The following is a 16,767-nucleotide window of genomic DNA, read 5'->3' on the forward strand; positions in this document are numbered from 1 at the left end:
TCTAAAATGAGTTGTTTAACAAAAACTTGGGTATTTACGCAGTTTTGTTCCAGTGGGCAGTATTCTCTGTTTTGTCAGGTGTGGAGTTATTAATGGTAGGAGAAGGCGGGAGGGGCTGTTCTCCCCTCGGTACACCATTATTTACTTGGGCCCACTCTCTGCCTGTTTTTCTTACATTACAGTTACTATTTGTAATTTTTAATGTTGGGAAGAGGAGGGTTTGTTGTCTTTTTAATCCTCTGTTAGCACTTCCATTTTATTAGCCATAATCCAGAGGGAGAGCAGGTGAGGGAGGCCGGCACTCGCGAGGGGGTGTCGAATTGTAGTGGGATCAAATGATTACTGGTGGCCACTCCTACTGGATGCCCCATGAAAAGCCCGTGGCAAAGGCATTCCTGAGCCCTGAGGAAAGAGGAGGCAACTGAGCAGGGTTTCCGTCATTGCATTCCCCGCACATGCAGATGCTCCCCGCCCTTTAAAGGTTTAAAGGCACCCAGGCCCCTGGCGGGTTTTCACAGAGACCTGTTCCCTCTGAGCGGTCTGCTCCTTTCCTCTGCAACTTACAATTTGCACGATCATTCTCACAGCCAACCCTGTCATTTAATTTGTTTCCAGCACTGAGCCTTGAATATTTTAAAAAATTATCTGAAATTTTTCAATCGAATGGAGAAGTATGTAAATGTATACAAAAACATGGCCTGATCTTTGATTTTTTTTAAAAAAGCAAGATGTGTGAACATGAATGCCCCCAGGTGATAGGAGTGTGAAATATGATAAGGAACAGTATTTTTTGGTATAAATATTAAAAATTTAAAACAAAGGTTAAATGTGAAAATTATGAAATGCTTTTATGTCCAACTTAGACACCAGCGGTCACACCTGTTCCGGTGGCGCCAGCGCCAGCGGCTGCGCATGCAGAGACCTGGGCGAGTGAGGGCGCGCAGGGCTCCCAGGGTCCTGCTCACCTGCCTGCGCGCAGTTGCCTGGTTTCCTCCGCTTGTGCGGGACTCCCCGCGGCTGATGTGGTGCGAATATGCGCGGTGACCTCCCTCCTTATGTCTTTCTTTCTACTCTCTCTCCCTCTAAAGGTGACTGATCGGCCGTTCCCCCTCTTAAGGGAGCGCGGGATGGACGCCTGCGCCCTGCAGAGAAGCCAGGACAGGTGGCTCAGAGTTATTTGTGTGACCTTTGGTAAACCTCAGGGAGTTTTGATAAAACTTGTATCAAAAATAGAATTACTATAACACTTTACAATAACCCACAGCAGGGGGTGTTTTTTAAAAAGGCTTTCTCCCCGATGAAACCCTTTGAGAATGATGATTTTGAGGCTTCTTTATTTTAAAACTGTATCAGAATTAGTACCAGAAGCCCTGTTTAAATGACAAGTTTGGGATAACATTCTTCCTCAAGTGGATATATAAGGTGCCCCCCAAAAACATACCTACACTTTGAATAATTATAAAGGCGGTGTTTATTAAAACAGATTTCAAAACTGAGCTCTCAGCTGTGAATGTGTGTGTACATTTTTGGGGACACCCTTACTCTTAAAAACCATTTAAATTTTTAAATCCCAGGGCGGGCTGTGGTTCTTTATGAATCGCCTCTGCCTTTCTCCCGGGAAGTCTGCCAGCGTGTGTGACTTGGTGGCATTGGCAGAATGTGAAGGGACCGAGGACGCTGTTCCGCTGGAAGCAGCCTGCCTCCCACATGAAATGTTTATGGAAGCAATTCCGCACGGTATGGTTTCCAGGGAAGGCAGCACACACCCCAGATCCGCAACTGAACCTTCCAACGGCGTGCAGTTTCAGTGTTTGATGTACCCTTTCGCTTTTATAAAACGGGTTCCAGTTCTCATACAGCAACTACCAGGCTGAGAAATGAAAAGTTCTTTGCATGAGAAATAGTATCCTAAGGTATATGAAAACTTGGTGTTGGAAGTAATTTTCACCTTTTTTTCATTCGTTTTTTATGGCTTTCCAAAGTGAAAACTCCATAAACTCCGAAGCCAAAGGGCCTTTTGAAAAATGCCACTTTCTGATTTCAGCCAAAGGCCACAGCTGAATCGACAAGGGAGGTTTCTAACGAGACAGTTGCTTGCTGCCGGCTATAGCTCTCACTTTTGTTTCCTATGGAAATTAACGTGGGACAATTTGAAAGAGTGATTATTTTAAGGCCCCACTGCCTTTCCTGATCCAGTGTCCACGGTATTTTCACAGAAAATGGGAGCAGGAAAAGCAGGGGGAGATGTCAGACCTTGTCAGTTTCAGCTGTGGCTGCTGGCAGAGAGCTGAAAGTTCTAGCTTTTCAAGTAAGCTACAGAAACCTCTGGTCTTTTTAACTTTTAAAACTAAATGTTAGTTGAAGTGTGACTTCACCTTCACCTGTCCCTTCTATGCCTGCCTTTTGCATTATGATTTTTAAGGAGGAAAAAAAAAAGACACAATAGTTCATTTGGGCAGTTATTGGGGAAAATTACACTGCTAAAACTTTGTTCCCCAAATTAACCCATGAATAATGGATTCTCCCTAACCATGGGCCACTGTATCTGTGAATGTAACTGCTTTATCCAATTGGTGATTCATTCAGACCCTTGGATTTTTTTTCCCTTTTGTTCCCTTCCCAATGAACATTTCTTCAGTAGTAACTTTTACTTTTTATGGGGTAGAAAAAAAAGGCAGGAGGTACAATAAGTATCAGTTACTTAGAAAACATGAGTTATTATAGATCATAATGCTGAAACGGACAAATGCGGAATGAGATTGTCTGCATGGGTCAACCTGTCTTGTACTCCAGTACCACCTACTTCTTTAGTATTCTCTAGTGATTTCACAAATTCAATATATCACCAAGTTTTTTTAAATACAATATATTTTAATATGTTTTTACTGATATTTTTAGGGAGTGTAAGGAAGAAGGAGAGATAGAAACATCCATGAGAGAGAAACATCAATTGGCTGCCTCCCGCAGGCCCCCTACTGGGGATCAAGCACGCAACCTGGGCATGTGCCCTGATCGGGAAAAGAGCCAGTTACCTTCAGCGCACGGGAAGAGGCTCAACCCACTGGGCCATGCTGGCTGGCGATGTTACCAATGTTTGATCCCCTAGTGATGTCCAGTTCCTTTCTTGTAACCACATGGTGGTTTAAGTGTGTTTAATAACATTCTACTTTAAGATGTCAGAATATATAATTAAATAAAGGAATGGGTTTTTTACTGCTGTATGTTATCATGGAAATGGAATTCTTATGATTATGTTACTGATGGCATCTGTTGTAAGTGTGTGCTTTCTATGCACCAGGCACTTAGCATGCAATGTTCCAGCTAATTCCCCAATGACATGGAGGTAGCTGCTGCTTTCCCTGTTTCACAGACAGGAGAAGGAGTGGGCTCCGTGAAGGCCCAGCGTCACACGGGAAAAGGGGCGTGGCAGGCAAGCCCAGGTCTTTCTGACCAAAAGCACACATTCTTCATAATTGTGCTCCCTAACTTTCCTTTTACCTCCACTCCCCACGCATGAGAGAGGGAAGGGTGGCAGACGACACGAAATGATTGTCAGTGTAGACGAATACAACACCGAAAGCTGAAAAGCTGACCGTTGGAGGGCCCAGAAGACACACTCAGTGTGGCCCAGGGTATTCGGGAGGACTGAGAGCTGCTCACTGGAAGACTCTAGAGTTTTCTTGTCTCTCACCCTGAAGCTCCCAGTGCTCCAGCCAGCCTCTGAGTCGGGGGCATCCGCCGCTCTGCCCAAACTTGTAGAAGGAAGTTGTCCTGTCCACCTCGCTTCTTCCCAAAGCTGCCAGAGCCCAGGAGCCAAATCCTGAATCTGAGGGGCTGGAGACAGGTGCCCTCCGAGCCATGCGCCCTCCGAGCCATGCTCACCAAGTCCCGGCATACTGGACAGAAAGGAGAGAGAAGGGGGCACCCAGGCATTGTCTCTTTTTCTAGGACATAGTTCCCACCTTTATACACCCCCCACCCCCCAAGCAACCCGTATGTTTCGGTGAAGAGCCCATCTCATATTTAGGTTCCCTCAGCTCAGCATTGCCACTATGTCTTTGATTAGAAGAACAGACGTTCATCCTACAAATGAGTTAGTGCCATTAAAATTCAGATATCTGCGAACTTTAACAATGGATGCAAATGTTGTATTTGCAGTTTGAATGAAGATCCAAAATTATGTCCCACTTTGAAGAAAGCAGAGAGGAACGGGAACTCAGGTGTCACTAAGACATCTGTGGTCTGGAGGGAAGGTCAGAGATGGGTGGGGGAAGGGCAGAGCTGGAAAACCCAGCCACTGCATGCGAAGGGGCCTCATTCAGCGTGCACAAGCATCTCTGCCTACACTAGTTCATTCACAAACTTGTAAAGGAAAAAACTTCTGCTTGCTATTGATACAAGGGAAATTTTCCAACTTAATTACTGAGGCAAATTGTCAACTTCCTTTTCTTCAGGAGAAGAAAGAAAAATATCTGCTCTTAAGGACCAAACTCTTACTGATTCCCACTCGATACTGATATTGTTGAGATAATGTTTATATATGTATTTCTTGAGGAATTATTTTAGACTGCTGGAGTAAAACCCAAAAATTACTTTGTCAGCTTACAAATTAAAAATACATGGTAGTTTTCTCAGCTGGTGTGGCTCAATGATTAAGTATCAACCCATGAACCAGGAGGTTACAGTTCAATTCCCAGTCAGGGTACATGCCCAGGTTTCAGGCTCGATCCCCAGTGGGGGGTGTGCAGGAGGCAGCCAATTGATTCTCTCTCTTCATTGATGTTTCCATTTCTCTATCCCTCTTCCTTTTGCTCTCTCTAAAATCAATAAAAACATTTTTAAAAATTAGAAATCAATTTTAAAATCTTTAAAAAAGAGAAATATTTACACTCTATTACAAAAGTATATTTTCTCACAATTTGTTAAAATTTTTAGTTTTATTTTTCATAATTAAAGCACTTGTCCATCTGGAAAATATTTTTGAAAACAATATTTATCAGTGTAAGGTAGGGATCTAATTTTATCTTTTCAATCTCTTCTTTTCTCCTACAGTTTTTCCTATTTATTGTGTGTGTATTACTCGCTGCTGAGTCAGCTTGGACTCCTGACCACCCGACGAATGAGTGATGTCCGCAGTCTGGCTGCTGAGCTCCTGTAGGCTCATGCCTAAGGCTCCTTTTAAGGAGTCAATCATCTCACATTTCATCGCCCTCTCTTCCTGCCGCCTTCTATTTTTCTTAGCATTGTTGTCTTTTCCAAAGAACCCTGCCGTCTCATGTTGTGCCTGCCCCATCTAGGTCAACTTCAGTTCTGTCATTTTTGCCTCCAGTGATGTTTCAGGCTCCATTTGCTCAGCACTTACTTGCTCATCTTCTGCTGGTCTGCAGAGCTCTCCACCACCATGTTTCAAATGAGCCAATTGTATTGCTCTCAGTCTTCTTCACTGTCTAACTTCTCATTCAGGCATAATTGGAAATATAAGTGTACGGATTATCCTAGCCACATCTTTGCTAGATGATCTTTCCTGATTCTTCCATTGCTGCCCTTCTCCTGATTTCTTGGCGGTAGTCTCTGTTATATCAAGCAAAATCTTTAACAATTATAATATCTTCATTGTCTAAGTGAAGACTGTGCATTTCTTCTATAGTAACCATTTAGTGACAAGTCCATTATTTCTTTTCTTATCAACCCAGCTCAATATAGGGGTGCTATACTAAACTCCTGTGTGTGTAGACACACACACACACACACACACACACATATTTACTCAAGCACAGATATAAAAATAACTATAAATAGAGGTAGATAGCTATAGATAGCGATTAGATAGATGATAGATAGATAGATAGATAGATAGATAGATAGATAGATAGATGATAGATAGATACATACACTCATGTGAATATGTGTCTGGTCCTGAATCTTGGTTCTATTCAATGGTCAATTTGTTGATTTTTCCATGAGCACCACAATAATTTAGTCACTATTGCTTTATAATAAGCCCTAACACTTGTTTTCCTCTTTTCCACTATTATCCTTATATGATTTAATTGCTTTGTCTGCATGATTTTTTATTTCCTCTTGCAATTTTCTGGTTACTTTAGGGCTCAAGTTTTTATTCCTGATGTAGTTGTCCTTCAGTGATGCTTATGGAGGGTAGACACTACATCTTCGTGTGAAAATCTCTAAATTTCAACGATTATTTATCTGCCTTTGGCATTCTATGCTCATAATTTAGTTATGACCTTCCAGTCCACATAAGGCACTGTTCTTTACCCCTGGCACCTTTAGAGCTCAGTGGCTTTAAAAGATTCTTCATTAAATTATATCTAGCCTGTTTGCTCTTTGTACCTGGAGAGCCTCCGTGTTATCTAAGTACATAATACTAGAACCAGAAGTCTAAGTATCCCCTTACCAGATCTTCACCAGATGCCACGTTGCAAAGGAAAACGATGACTCCAATTTCCATGGGCTTTATATTCCACTTACAAAGCAATGGCTGCATATTTTGTGGCTGGCATTCGTTGACTTTCCAGAGCATTCAAAGGCTAGAATTTAGAACACTTCAGGACAAGGACCCCCCTGGCTCTACCCTCAGCCCCTGTGCACTCCTTCTCATTGGTGTTATACTTGTCTCTTGATCCAAGTAGACCATTAAAGCTTCAGAAATAGGGCTGTGTTCCATTTCACTTGATATCTCTACAACCCAGGACAATGCCTGGCACATAGGGAGAATATTTTGAATGCTTGCCAAATAAAGGAACAAATAATATAGAAGCAACAGGAATGAACCAATACAAATCAATCCTTTATTTCATAAAGGACCGTGCTCTTTATATACAAAATGCTACATCAGGTGGGGAAATTCTTCTTAACTTTAAGCATGGATTTTTAAATAAGGATGTTGAAACTAAGATACTATTTTTGTGCTCAGAAATAAAATGTTAAATTCCTCATGGACAGAGAAACAGAGAGTGATTTGCAGCAGAGAGGAGCGTTCAGTCCCAAGAAATGGAGCATTTTCCAACCGCCCAGGATCACAGTTGGGTTCCTACTTAGGACTGATTTGATTCTCTGATGGGTTTGAATCTGAGAAGCATTATCAGCATAACAACTCTGAGGAGTTATTTAAATGTTACACATATCATATGAATACACCTTATTTGAGAACCATCAATATTGTTGTATATATCAAGGGCTCATTATTTTCTATTGCTGAGTACTATTCCATTGTTGCCTATATTGCGTTTTGTTTCTCTATGAAACACTTCATGAATATTTACTATTTCCATCTTGGGGCCATTACAAATAAACCTGGATGAACATTAATATACAAGGTTTTGTATGGAGTAAAGTTTCCACTGCCACTTTATTTCCTAAACACCCACCAGTGAAATGGATGGGTCATATAGCGGGTTTACTTACCTCACATGTGAAACGATATTCCAAATAGCAGTAGCATTTTACATTTCCACCAGCACAGTGTGAGCATTCTAGTTCCTCTACATCCTCATCCTCACATGATTATCAGTGATTCTAATTTTACCCAATCTAATATGTGTACAGTGGTATCTTGTGGTTTTAATTTGTATTCCCTAATCATTACTGAAGTTGAGCAGCTTTTAATGCAATTATGTGCCATCTATCTATCTTTTGTAGTGAAGTGTCTATTTAAAAAATTTTCTCATTAAATTTTTTTAATCCTCTCCTGAGGATATGTTTCTTGATTGTTTTAGAGAGAGTGAGATAGAGAGACATCAATGTGAGAGACAGAAACATCTATCATTTGCCTCTCCCAAACATCAGACCAGGGACTAAATCCACAACCGAGGTATGTGCCTTGACCCGGAATCAAATCCATGACCCGTTGGTGGACAGTATTATGCGCCAACCAACCAACTGAGCACACCAGCCAGGCCTTGCCCATTTAACTTAATTTTTATTTTCTTATTGTTGAGTTTTGAGAGTTATTCCTGTTTGGATACATTTCCTCAGGTGTGTGCTTTGAAAATATCTTCTCCAAAATGTGCTTTGCCTTTTCTTTCTATTAATAGTCTCATTGGTGAAAGGAATTACTTAATTTTGATGAAGTTTAATTTAAATCTCAGGTTTTTTTCTTTCATGGACAGTGATTTTGCTGTTGTCTCTAAGAGATCTCCAGGTAGGCAAAGTCACAAAGATATTCTTCTTGTGTTTTCTTCTAGAAGTTGTATAGCTTTAGGTTTCATATTAGGTCTAAGGTACATTTTGAGTTAATTTTTCACATAAAATTATATGTGTCAAAGTTCACTTTTTAATTTTGGATATCTAACTGGTCCTGCACTCTGTTGCAATGTGTATGTTGTTTTGTTGCATAAAATTTTTCTTTTAGCTTTTTGGTTCAGCTAAACATATCAATCCTTTTGTTGTTGTTGTTGATTTTATGCTTAGAAAAGACTTCTCAACCAAAGACCAAACAAATTAAATTTTCCCTAGGAACTTTAAATTTTCTTCTTCATCTATTTTTTAATTCCATGTTTTAATCCAATTGGGATATATTGTGGCAAACAATGAGTATATATATATATATATATATATATATATATATATATATATACACTAGTGGCCCAGTGCAAGAAATTCGTGCACAGATGGGGGGTGGGGGGGGGTGATGTTCCTCTTCCCAGCCTGCACCCTCTCCAATCTGGGACCCCCTGGGGATGTTCAACTGCTAGTTTAGGCCCAGTCAGACATCCTTCTCACAATCCAGGACTGCTGGCTCTTAACTGCTCACCTGTCTGCCTGCCTGATTGCCCCTAACCACTCTGCCTGCCAGCCTGCATGCCCCCAACTGCCCCACTTGACGGCCTGCTCGCCCCCAACTGACCCCCCCGCTGGCCTGCTTGCCCCCAACTGCCCTCCTGCTGGCCTACTCACCCCTAACTGCCCTCCCCTCCTGGCCTGATCACCCCTAACCACCTCTGCCTCAGCCCCACTACCATGGCTTTGTCTGGAAGGATGTCCAGAAAGTCTCTCGGACTGTCTCCCATTCTAATTAGCATATTGCCCTTTTATTAGTATAGATAATTCAATTAATTATATATTGTTAAATATATATAGTGTGTATATATATATATACTAGAGGACCGGTGCACAAAAATTTGTGCACTCGGGGGGGAGGAGGGTCCTTCAGCCCGGCCTGTGCCCTCTCGCAGTCTGGGACCCCTCAGGAGATAACGACCTGCTGGCTTAGGCTTGCTCCCGGGTGGCAGAGGTCAGGCCCAATCCCTAGGTGCAGCCCCTGGTCGGACTCAGAGCAGGGCCGATTGGGGAGTTGGGGCGCCGCCCCCTGTCATGCACAGAGCAGGGCCCATCAGGAGGTTGGGCGCAGCCCTCTATCACCCACAGAGCAGGGCCGATCAGGGGGTTGGGGTGCCTTCGCTCTCACACTCAGGGCAGGGCTGATGGGGAGGTTATGGCTCTACCCCGTCACACACAGAGCAGGGCCGATCAGGGGGTTGGGGCGCTGCACCCTGTCACACACAGAGCCGCAGGGTGATCAGGGGCTTGGGGAGCTCCCCCCTATCAGGCACAGAGCAGGGCTGATCAGGGAGTTGGGGTGCCTTCCCCACTAACAGAGCAGGGTGGATAGGGAGGTTGTGGCCCCGCCCCCTGTCACACACAGAACCGCAGGACAATCAGGGGGTTTGGGCGCTGCCCCCTGTCATGCTGATCCTGGTGCCAGGAGGCCTCGCGGCTCCGCTGATCCCGGTGCTGGGAGGCATATTACCCTTTTACTATATAGGGTAGAGGCCTGGTGCACGGGTGGGTGCCAGCTGGTTTGCCCTGAAGGGTGTCCTGGATCAGGGTGGGGGTCCCCACTGGGGTGCCTGGCCAGTCTGGGTGAGGGGCTGAGGGCTGTTTTCAGGCTGGGGGTGACTGAAGCTCCCAACCGCTCCTTTTTTTCTTTTCTTTTTTTTAATTCTGGGCCAGCTTTAGCTTTGAGGCTTGGCTCCAGCTCTTAGGCCTCCGCTGCTGAAAGTAGGTTTCTGGCCTTTGCTTATAATGTTGCAATCCTGCTGGCTGAAGCCCAGCAGTAAAGCAGGTTTCTGGGGTTTTGTTTAGCTTCTATATTTGTTACATAGTTGCTTAGAGTTGCAGCTCAGAGGCCTGCAGCGGCAGGTGGGGAACTTTGGAGTCCTCCGTCACTGAAGCAAGCAAGCCTCATGTTAGTTTCAAGCTGCCTGGCTGCCGGCCACCATCTTGGCTGGCAGTTAATTTGCATATCTTGCTGATTAGCCAATGAGAAGGGTAGCGGTCGTACGCCAATACCATGTTTCTCTTTTATTAGATAGGATATACACATATATACACATATATATACATATATGTAAATTTTTAGAACCCTACAAGATATCTAACACCAAAATGCTTCCCATTGAATGTAAGTTTGCATGGGAAACTGAAACTGAAGGAATAAGAACATATACGTGTTGGTTAGGACCAGGTGGAACTGAAACAGGAACTACTACTACGTAAACAAGATGGAAAAAATGTAAAAATATTAAATATAAATTTGATGCTAATACATTTGGAAATATTGAAGAATGTAAGAAAATATAAAATGACTAAATTGGCTGAAAAAAATGGACAAACTGACTATAACAACAAACAGAAGAAACTGGAGTAGTTTCAAAGCATTATCTCATGGAATGCTATGGATACAAATAGTGTTTTGGTTGAATTCTTTAAAAAATTCAAAGACGTTCCATGGCATATAAACTGAACCAGAGCATAAAAAAAGATGAAAAATCTCCTGGTTACATTTGCAAAGCTTATATGAAAACAAAACTATAGTCTAATCTCAGTTGTGCATATGGATCTAAGAATCCTAAACCATATTAGAATATCAATCAAATCTGGAGTACAGAGAAAAATTAATATCCCATACCCAGTTGGACTTTATTCTAGGATGTCATAGCTGGTTCATTATGGGAAATCTATTAACATAAAATCAAAAGAGTAAAATATATGATTACCAGAAGACATCCCCAAAGATCTATTTTTAAAATATTTTTCCTTTTGAGGTAATTCTAGAGTCACACACAGTTGAAAAAAATAATATAGAATATTTATGTGGAAATAATAGACCAAGTTTTACCATTGTATCAGTTTACATAACTATGGTAGAATATCACAACCAAGAAATTTATATTGATGAAATCTATCAGCATGACTTAGATTTCAGCAGTTTCATAGATACACTTATTTATCTGCTTGTTCAATTTTATAATAGTGTAGATTCACCTGAGGAACATCCCTGTCAAGATGTGGAACAGTTCCATCATCAGGGCTCCTCACGCTATCTGTCAGAGCCACAGATACTCCCATGTTAACCACAGCAATGTTCTTTCAATGATTTTGTCATTTCATGTTCAAGAATGTTATGTAAATAAAATGCTATCGTATGTAACCTTTCTGAGAGTGGCTTTTTTCCCTCGGTGTAATGCCCTTGAGACTTACGCAAGTTGTTGCCTGTATCAATAGCTTGTTGCGTTGTATTGCTGAACATCATCCCATGGTATGGCTCCGCCACAGCTTATTGGTTTGTTTTTCAATCATTCATCTGTTGAAAGACTTATGGGTTGTTTCTAGTTTGGGGTTGTTACGAATGCAGATGCTCTGAGAATTTTTGTACGGGTTTTTCTGTGAACAAGTTTTTATTTCTCTTGGATAAATGGCTGTTTTGTCCCAAATGGGTTTTTAGAGAACAATTGCTGTGTCATATGGTATGCATGTTTAGTTTTACAATCAAATGCCATACGCATTTTCATTTTACATTCCCACTAGCGATATGTGAGCTTTCTTGTTCCTCCGCATCCTCGCTGCCATTAGGTGACATCACAGTCTGTATTTTAGCTATCCTCTTAGGTGTGCAGCCATGGCTCCTTGTGTTTTTAATTTGCATTTCCTTAATCGCTAATGATATTGAACATGTTTTGATGTGTTTATTTACCATCTGTGCATCCTCTTCAGTGAAATGTCTATTCATGTCTTTTGCCCATTTTCTAACTGGATTCTTTGTTTGCAAATATCCTCTACCAGTTTGTAACTTCTCTTTTCATTATCTTATACAGGGTATTTGCCTGGCAAAAGTTTTATTTTTTATGAAGTTTTTTTTAAATCAATTTCTCCTCTTATGGTTTGTGCTATTGGTGTCATGTCCAAGAACTCTTTGGCAAGCCCCAGATCCTAAAGGTGTTCTCCTGTGGTTGTTTTTTGTTTTGTTTTTTCTAAAAGTTTTACACTTTCACCACATTTAAATTTGTGTTCCATTTTGAGTTAATTTTTGTATAAAGTGGGAGATTTAGGTAGATGTTCATTTTTTGTTTTTTCATGTGGATGTCCAATTGCTCCAACACCATTTATTGAAAAAGCTATCTTTTCTCTATTGAAATGCTTTTATATCTTTGTCAAAATCAGTTGGGTATACCTGTGTGAGACAATGCTGGGTTCTCTGTTCTGATCCACTGTTATGTGTCTCTCCTCCTGCCAGCCCCACACTGTCTTGAATTACTATAAACTGAGATCTCTCACTTTATTCTTCTTCAGAATTCTTTGTAGCTATTTTAGGGCCTGTGCTTCTCTTTATAAATTAAATGTGTCCATATCTACAAAAAATGTTTCTGGGAATTTGGTCGGAATTGCATTAAACCCATCAATCAATTTGAAGAGAACACATACCTTCACTATATTGAGTCTTCTAATTCGTAGATATGGTTATGTCCTCATTTAGTTAGATTTTGATTTCTTTCATTAGTCATGTTCAATTTCCAGCATAGCGACCTTATATTTATTGCTAGATCTACAACTAAGTATTTTTGACACAATTATAAATTATATTTTGGCTTTAGTTTTACTTTCTACTGGTTTGTTGATAGTTTATAGAAATACAATTGATTTTTCTGTGTTGATCTTATACCCTGCCACTTTGCCAAAATCACTTATTAGTTTCAGGAGTTATTTTTATGATGTCTTGGGATTTTACCTACAGACAAAAAGTTATAATGTTAACTACAAATAGGGGCAGTTTATTTCTTTTTAGATATGCATGCTCTTTATTTCTTATGGTTCTGGTAGAACTTCGAGCGTTATGTTAAATGTGAGTGATGAAGGCAGACATCCATTCATGCTCCTGGTCTTAGAGGGGAGAATTCAGCCTTTCACCACTAAGAATTATGATAAATACAAATCACTTGTGGATGACCTTTATCAAATTGAAGAAGTTTCCCTTGCTCTTTCTTTTAGGAGAGTTTTCATTAAGAATGAGCATTGAAATTTGTCAAGTGATTCAGCTTCATTAATTGATATGATCACATCATTTTTTTACCATGTTGATATGGTGGATTACATTACTTGATTTTCAAATATTGAACCGACCTTACGTACCTGGAAGAAATCCCATTTGTACATTATATATAATTATTTCTATCTATTTTTGGATTCAATTGGCAAATATTTTGTTAAGGATTTTTATGACAAAGTTCATGAGAAATATGGGTCTGTATTTTCCTCTTTCTTTTGCCCTCTTTTTATCTAGTACTGATCTCAGACACAGAAATACCTGGGCCACGGCCTAGGGGAGGAGCCGAGCCATGGTACAGGGAGAGTAAGACCAGGCCGGCCAGGGGCCTGTGTAGTCCAAGGCGTGTGGGGACGGAAACCACATGTGGGCAGAAAGCGCTAGGCAGGGGAGAGGGAAGGGCAAGGGCAAGCCAGCACCAGGAAGAAACGTATCCTCCGCCTCCCTTCCCCGGCCACCTCTACGTCCCCGTTGCCCCTACCAGACGCCCCCATTCACACCGCACCCCACAAGCGCTCTGCTCCACCCCACCCAACGGCATTTTAAAAAGGTTTAAAGGTGTCCTTCTTGGTTTGGTCACATGCTGGTTTGCATATTAATAAGGATCATTAACTCGTTTTCATCTGTTATTACTAAGTGGTCTTAGCTTGGTCTCTTTATGTTATATTTTCTATGTATATACTTTTTTAAAAATTGTTTCTTTTCTTTCTCTTTTGGCAATGTGAACTATGACCTATTTGACTAATTTTCCTCTGGTAATTTTGATGCCTTTAAGACATTTCTGGCCTTGGGGTCCTGCTCCTGACTCCATCAAGCCCCAAGGAACGCTGTCACACCTGCTGCTCTGCTGCTTGATGCAGCCACACCTGATCTCCGTTGGAGATGCTGCTATTGAGAGTGGGGAAACAGAATCCGAGGAGGCTGCTCCCTGTCGGATTTGCCCTCCGAACTGCTGCAGTTACTCTCCGCACAGAGTCTCCCTTAGACCATACTGAAGCACGCTTCGTCCGAGGAAAGGCAGCGCTTCTCCCGGCGTCTTGCCCGAGTCCAGCCCAGCTGCACAGTATCTCACCTGAATTCTAAACATCTCTGTAATGAATGCCGCCTTCATGCGCAGTGCCCACCACCTGCCTTTACAGCCCTTTGCTCGCCCGCATTAGAACCTGCGGGGAGGATTTGGTGCTTGTGCTCTAGGTGCTCTGTGACTCATGAGGAAAAACCAGCCAGGGACCAGTCGTGGAAACTTCTGCCTCAATAAGGGAGCTCTCCTCCGGCTGGGGGCACACGCTTCCCCTCTCCACCCAAGGCTGAGGGCCGTGCCTGGCAGGCCAGAGCAGACTGGCACAGAATGGAGCAGACAGAGCAGGCAGAGCAGACTGGCATAGAGCGGAGCAGAGCAGAGCTGTCTAGCTGGAGAGGGGCTTGATCCCCCAGGCCAGCTCGCAGCTCTGAAAAAGTGCTATTTCACAATTGAGTTGGTTTTCACTAAATAAAGTTTCCTTCTTTATTTGCAAGTTGGGGTTCCTGTTGGGGTTCCTTTTGGGGTTAAATTGGTGCCAACGACCATGGGTTGACACATCTGGCTCAGCCCAGTGACGGAGCGTCGTTTAAAGCTGGTCAGTCTGTTTGGTGACAGTTGATAAAAGCTGATTGGATATTGCTTTGTAAAATAAAAATCTCTGGTCAGGGACTTCAGGACTCACTTCCTTGGAGCCATACTTTTCTAGGTGGGTAATGTGCCAATAGGAAAATTCTATTTAGCCATTTAGAATGTGCATTTGTCACCCTCATGATTGTACCAGGTAGGCACAGATGGACTAGCAGAGTTGGAAGGCAACTTACTTAATCAGCCCCTTGCTCTGGAGGAGCAAACAGACTCAGAGAAGCGAAGAGACCCTGAGTGCTCCCTTTTCCCCATATGACACCTACTGAATGGAGGCGCTGGGAAAAGCAGCCCAAGTAGCAAACAGGGAAGAAGAGACCGCCGTAGCTTTTCTTTGAACTCGGCATCATGGTTAGTCTATTTCAGATCAACACAGCTGCATTGGATTTTGAGTCCGAAGTCAGACTATCTCCTTGGATGGTCATGTTGGTATGCCTGTGGGTTTCATAAGAAATTATTAAATCATGTTTCCTATAGAAGCTCAATTGAAATTTCAATACTTCTTATTCAGCAAATGGAAATACAACTATGAGCGGGAGGTTCTGTATCTAAGATTGCTTTGCCACTGGCATCACCAGGTCTTCAGAAGAAACTAATGAGAATTCAGGGCAACCACTCAGATCATTTGAGTCTAAAGCCCATGAATGCATTTCCTCCTGGGGAGAGAAGACGCCAACTGCAGTCAGTGCCCTAGAATGGAGCGGTTGAGTGGGAAGTTACGGTGAAGCCACAGAGCCACCGCGGCTCAGAGGAGAGAGGACGTCACTGAGTCAGCTTGGGTGGATGCGTTTTCATAGAGGCCAAGTCTGAAGTGATACACAGATTCTGCATCAGGTTTACGTAGCCTGGTCTTTTGTAATAAAGAGTTACAGCTGTCGAACAGAGAAACTTCCTACGTTTAACATTCAGAGTCTAAGCAAAGATTTGTAGATTCTAAAATGGTCTCAGCTATTCAGCATCCAATTGCAGAAAAGCTTTAGGTGGACACTGTCCTGATTCTAAGGAGAACTGGTCAGATGTGACACATAACGATGATTTTCTCTGCCCAAGTTCATAGTCTCATAGGGAGACTGATCCATGAACAACCCCTGAGTAATGTGATTGACAAGGTCAAGTGCTAGTCACAGGCAAGGTCTGTGCTTCAGAGAAGAGGAGAAGAGAAGAGAGGTAGCCTCATAGCAGGTGTGCTAACCACCTGTCAAATAGCAGTGGAGAAAGGGCTAATTCAGAAGGAAAGTGCGCACGGAGACCCAGACGCAAATACGCAAAATAGTGAGTGCCGGTGCCCTGGCTGGGTGGCAGGAAACCTTCTTTATGCTGAACGTGCCCCCGTCGGCAGGAGCAAGTAAAGAACATGGGGGCATAGGTTCCAAGCCGTTCTGTGCCTGAGTAAATTTAGGTCTGATACTGTGCGTTCTGTTCAATTCAAACAATGCAAATCCACTTACTAAAGGATAAATTGTGGGGTTTAGATTTGTTGGCCTGTGTACTTCAAAGCAGTCATTATAAATGTCAGCACAGAGACTTTTGCCCTGCCCGCTTGATAAGGAAATATAAAGTGTGTATTTTCAAGGATAAAATGAGGAAGAGTCTGATTGGTGGGCAGCACTTCCACCTGCCCCGTCCGTCAGAGAGCCACCCAGAGCCCCCTCGAGGCTTGCAGCGCATGTCCACTGTGGATACAAAAGAGGCACAAAAGCCCTTTGTGTCTGTCAAGGCTCCACAAATGTGGAATCAGTTACCAGTCGGGTTAAGAACAATT

General features: G+C 42.5%; 1 long non-coding RNA gene across 1 annotated transcript; it reads left to right on the forward strand.

Moving 5' to 3' along the window:
* The first annotated feature begins 1,084 nt into the window (after nucleotides 1-1,084).
* On the forward strand, nucleotides 1,085-15,032 carry LOC308525682. Its single transcript, XR_013996462.1, has 2 exons — nucleotides 1,085-1,162; nucleotides 14,118-15,032. It is a non-coding gene; the product is annotated as an uncharacterized lncRNA (long non-coding RNA).
* Nucleotides 15,033-16,767: the final 1,735 nt, after the last annotated feature.

Source organism: Myotis nattereri, assembly GCF_964212035.1.
Source record: "Myotis nattereri genome assembly, chromosome: 10".
In the NCBI taxonomy this organism is placed as follows: Eukaryota; Metazoa; Chordata; class Mammalia; order Chiroptera; family Vespertilionidae; genus Myotis; species Myotis nattereri.